This window comes from Malus domestica, chromosome 16 (assembly GCF_042453785.1).
Source record: "Malus domestica chromosome 16, GDT2T_hap1".
NCBI lineage: Eukaryota > Viridiplantae > Streptophyta > Magnoliopsida > Rosales > Rosaceae > Malus > Malus domestica.
In genome coordinates, this window is record NC_091676.1 from 33,829,936 (window position 1) to 33,835,681 (window position 5,746).

Below are 5,746 nucleotides of genomic sequence, written 5' to 3' on the forward strand. Positions count from 1 at the left end.
AAGCTTAGGCGTGAAATCATGTCAATTGTGCAAAATGATGGAGAGTTGTTCCATGAGTATTGGGACCGTTTCAAAACTTTGTTGCATTCTTGCCCTCATCACAACTTGGAACAATGGTTGCTCATGCAATATTTTTATGAAGGATTGCTTGATTCTGATCGTATGATGGTGGATGCTATAGCTGGTGGTTTAATGAACAAGACGACTGATCAAGCCAAGACCATGTTTGAGGACATTGCTTCAAATACGAAACAATTTAGTTTCAGAAATCGACAAACCAAGAAGGTTTATGAGGTTAGTACTTCTAATGATAACTCTTAAATTTCTGAATTAACTAACCTTGTTAAGCAACTTGTATCCCAAAAGCAAGTTGTGGCTATTTGTCAAGTGTGTTCCATGCAGGGACATTAATTTGAGGCATGTCCTCAAGTGCAAGGGTTTCATGAAGAAGCAAACATGGTAGGAGGATTTCAAGGAAATCAGAGACCTAGAAATGATCCATTTGCTCCAACTTACAACCCAGGATGGAGGAATCATCATAATTTCAGATGGGGAAACAACAACAATGTGCAAAATCTGCCACCTCCCTAAGCTACACCAAGCAAGCCTCTTGAAGAGATCATGAGTACGTTGGCTGGACAAGTGAGGTCTTTAGCTCAAAACACTCAAGACCTGAAGGTTTCAACCTAAGCTTTCATGAACAAGATTGATCGTTCAATTGCAAACTTAGAAACTCAGGTTGGACAGATTGCAGCAGTCATAAACCAAAGAGAACCATGTAAGTTTCCTAGTCAAGTTATTGTAAATCTAGTTTTGAACAATGCACAGGTGAATGTGATCACTTTGAGGAGTGGAAAGAAGCTTAAAAGCACCAAGGAGTCTCAACAAATTGATGAACTTGTGGCTGTCCAACAAGAGGAAGAAGAAGACTACCAGCAACATCACAAGGAGTCCAAATCAACTCTTCATGACGAGAGAACCATTCTAGCCAAGTTGAATGTTCCGAAGGTAAAATCTAAACCTAGTGAATTGAATTCTAACCCTAAGGTGGAATGATATACTCCACCTATGCCTTACCCCAACATGTTTATCAATTCAAAGAAGGAGCAGCTCGAGAATGAGTTTCTAGAGACAATCAAGAATTTAGAATTTGCAATTCCCTTTTTCAAGGAAATCAAGCATATTCCAGGTTATTCAAAGTTCATAAAGAAGAGGTCGCACTTGGTGCGATGGCAAGTGCCTTCGCCCATAAGCGGTAGTTCTCGGGTTCGAGACTTGGGAGCAGCCTCCTCATAAATGGGGGTAAGGCTAGCCGACATTCACCTCTCCCAGACCTTGCGTAAAGCGGGAGCCTTGTGCACTGGGTACGACCGATTCAAAGTTCATAAAGGAATTGTGCACAAATAAAAGGATGGTGGAACTCAATGTTGTGGTGGAATTTGGTGAGAAAGTGTCATCAGTTTTGCAAAGAAAGTTGCCACCAAAGGAGAAGGATCCTGGAAGCTTTACCGTTCCATGCCAAATTGGTCCAATGAGGTTTGATAAATGTTTATGTGATTTAGGTGCTTCAATTAACTGAATGCCTTATTCTATTTATGAAGCACTTCAATTAGGTGATCTCAAGCCAACTTATATGTTGATTCAACTAGCGGATCGTTCTCTTACTCATCCTCGAGGAATTGCGGAAGATGTGATTGTCCAAATTAGTGACCTAGTTCTACCAGCAGATTTTTACATTTTGGACATGGAGGAGAGCCTTCTACCAAATCATCTTCCTCTCATCTTTGGTTGACCATTTTTAGCCACAGCTCGTGCCATCATTGATTGTCATTCCGGAAAGCTTACCATGACTGTTCTAGGAGAAACAAGAACTTTTCAAATCCTTGAAGCTATGAGGTACCCTAGTGACATTCATGAATGCAATTATATTTATTTAAGCTTAACATTGCAGGCACTAGTTGAAACACAAGGTTGGATGATTCATTAGAGAGAGCACTCATTTTAATTGAAAGTGAGGAGGATGCATATAACGAAGCAAGAACTGAGATACTTGCTGCCTTAGAAGCCATGCCATTTAACATGCCTTCAAGGTGGCCATGTTTTTAGCCTCTTCCTAGTTCAACAGAGAAGCCAATTCCCTCTGTGATTCAAGCTCCAAGGTTAGAACTCAAACCAATCCCTAATCATCTTAAATATGCTTATCTTGGTAACGAGAATACTCTTCTTGTCATTATCAATGCACATTTAAGTGATGTTGAGACAGAAAAGCTAGTAAGAGTTCTAAGAGAGAATAAGAAAGCTATTGGTTGGACAATAGTTGATATCAAGGGAATTAGCCCAACAAAGTGCATGCACTGGATTCGTTTGGAGGATGGAGCAAAACCAACCAAAGAAGCTCAAAGATGCCTAAATCCACCTATAAAGGAGGTGGTCAAGAAGGAGATTTTGAAGCTGCTAGATGTAGGAATTATTTACTCAATTTTTGACTCAAAATGGGTAAGTCTGATACATGTGGTCCCTAAGACATCCGACATCACAATTTTCAAGAACGAGAATGATGACATGGTGCCAACAAGAGTGCAAACAGGTTGGAGGGTGTGCACTGATTATCGCGCGCTCAATGCAACAATTCGTAAGGATCATTTTCCTTTACCTTCTATTGATCAAATGCTTGTAGGTCATAACCATTATTGCTTCTTGGACGGTTATTCTGGATATAACCAAATCGCGATAGCCCCTGAGAACCAAGAAAAGACCACATTCACATGCCCATTTGGCACGTTTGCCTATAGACGGATGCCATTTGGATTGTGCAATGCCCCTTCAACATTTCAGCAATGCATGATGAGCATATTCTCAAACATGGTTAGGGACATCATTGAGGTTTTTATGGATGAATTTTCTATATTTGGTGACTCTTTTGATGTATGTCTTCACAATCTTTCTTTAGTGTTGCAAAGGTGTAGGGAATGCAATTTGGTGCTTAACTGGGAGAAGTGTCATTTCATGGTGCAACAAGGCATTGTTTTAGGCCATGTGATCTCTGCTCATAGGATTGAACTAGACAAAGCCAAGGTGGACATAGTGAACAGGTTGCTGCCCCCTACATAAGTGAAGGAACTCTGATCCTTTCTTGGACATGATGGATTTTATCGCCGGTTCATCAAGGACTTTTCTCAGATTTCACGACCTTTATGCAACTTGTTGGTACTAAAATGATGCACAACTTAATTATTCAACAACTGAAAAATGAGTTATTTGCTGTTATTTTTGGTCTAGAAAAGTTTAGATCTTATCTAATTGGTACTAAAATGATTATCTATTCTGATCATGCAGCTTTGAAATATCTTCTTACCAAAAAGGATGCCAAGCCAAGGTTGATTTGTTGGATGCTTCTACTCCAAGAGTTTGATGTGGAGATTCGAGATAACAAAGGTTCATAAAATGGCAGATCATCTTAGCCGTTTAGTGAATTCATCTAATGAAGAAGAAGATCACTTGCCATTACAAGAAAACTTCCCAGATGAGCAGCTCTATGCCGTTGACATTGTAGATCCTTGGTTTGTAGACATTATCAATTACTTGGCCACTAAGCAGGTCCCTAACACATTCAGTTGATTCCAAAAAGACAAGCTAGTAAAACAAGCTAAGTATTACATTTGATTTGATCCATTTTTTATGGAAATATTGCCCAGACCTAATCATAAGAAGGTGTGTACCTGAATCTGAATTTCATTCTATTTTAACATTCTGTCATGTTCACCTTGTGGTTGTCATTTTGGAGCAAAGAAAACAGCTCTTAAAGTACTTCAAAGTGGTTTCTATTGGCTTAACTTGTTCAAAGATGCTTACTAGTTTGTTGTCACATGTGATTGCTGCCAACGTACAGGTAACTTAGGTTCTCATGATCAAATGCCCTTAAACCCAATCCTAGTTGTTGAAATTTTTGATGTTTGGGGCATTGATTTCATGAGACATTTTCCTAATTCTCATGGTTGTTTATACATATTGCTTGCTGTTGATCATGTTTCGAAGTGGGTTAAGGCAATCCCCACTAGGACTAATGACTCTAAAGTAGTTCTCAGTTTCCTTAAAGAATACATATTTGCTAGATTTGGAACTCCCAGAGCTATAATCAGTGATGGAGGTACACACTTTTGCAACCGATCATTTGAGGCTTTATTAAAAAGTTATGGAGTCACGCACAAGGTTTCCAAACCATACCATCCTTAAACGAGCGAACAAGTTGAAATCTCTAACTGTGAAGTCAAACAAATCCTTGAGAAGATTGTAGGCCTTTCTCGAAAAGATTGGTCGCTGTGCTTCCATGATGCATTATGGGCTTATAGAACAACATATAAAACTCCCATAGGCATGTCACACTTCCGACTTGTCTATGGAAAGCCTTGCCATCTTCCCGTGGAGCTGGAACATAGAGCTTATTGGGCAATAAAAAAGCTCAATTTTGATTTAAAGGAGGCAGGCCGTCTGAGGAGGTTTCAACTCAGTGAGCTTGATGAGTTAAGGAATGATGCATATGAGAGCTCTCGAATTTACAAAGACAGGACCAAAGCATATCATGACAAAACAATCCATAGGAAGTCATTTGAGATTGGGCAAAAAGTTCTTTTATTCAATTCACTCCTTAGGCTCTTCCCTGGTAAGCTTCGTTCCCGTTGGTATGGTCCGTTTCTTGTCACTAATGTTTATCCTCATGGTGCAGTGGACATTCAAAACATCCAGATAGAGAACACTTTCAAAGTGAATGGCCATCGTCTTAAGTCATACTACAAAAAATAAAGCGCTTGTTGGAAGGCAACCCAACTAGGTTTTTTTTTTCTATCCTTTTATTTTGTTTTTGTTTTCTGTTAGTATTTATACTATGCCATTCTTTGCCATACTTTGCATTGCATTCATTTGTAATCATTGAGGACAATCCTTTGTTTAGGTTTGGGGGTGTGTGGTATTGAACTTTTAGTCTTTTTGAGTCTTGATTATAGCTATTTACAATTAAATAATGGGAATGTACATGCTTAAGTTAGTCTTGCAATCATAACTTTAGCTATGCTTTGAAAGTTGTTGTATCTACTATATAATACCACTGCTCACAGTTCTGAGAATATATGTGAAAAGTTACTAGTTCAAGCCTTAGAAGAAGGATAGTGGAGACTGCCTTTTGTGAAATTTTGTGCCCATTTCCTTCTTTTAGAGGGATTAAACTGTTCCTACTCCTATCCTTTTCTTTCAAATTCATTTCAAATGATCTCATTATTCATTTTTGATTGAATACTAAGAGTTATTCTCTTTTTTGGATACTTGTGCTTATTATCACCCATGAATGAACTCATTGAGATGATGTTAGGCTGTGCATGTTTTACCTAGTAAATGGCCTAATTCCCTACCTTTGTGAGACATTACCCATTTTGAAGCCAAACACAGCCATATCTTTCATCACCCACACTAAACTCTACCAATTTCCCCCCATAATAGCCATTCCCTATAGCTTGGGGAATACCAAAGTGATGAAGACAAATATAATGCTTGAGCTTTAAACTAAGAAAGTGGCATGTACCGAGGTAACATGGGCTGGAATTGCAAAATAAGAAAAGAAAAAACAAAGGGAAAAAGAAAACGTTTTAAGAAGAAAAAAGAAAAGAAAAGAAGAAGATGCAATTTCTAAATCCAGGGGTCCTGGACGCTGAGAACAAGTAAAGAAGATCAATTCAAGAGGAAAGCATGCTGGTTT

The 5,746-nt window shown here is 38.7% G+C and overlaps 1 non-coding gene across 1 annotated transcript; it reads right to left on the reverse strand.

Moving 5' to 3' along the window:
* On the reverse strand, positions 1-107 carry LOC114822375 (small nucleolar RNA R71). Its single transcript, XR_003770451.1, has one exon. It is a non-coding gene; the product is annotated as a small nucleolar RNA R71 (small nucleolar RNA).
* Positions 108-5,746: the final 5,639 nt, after the last annotated feature.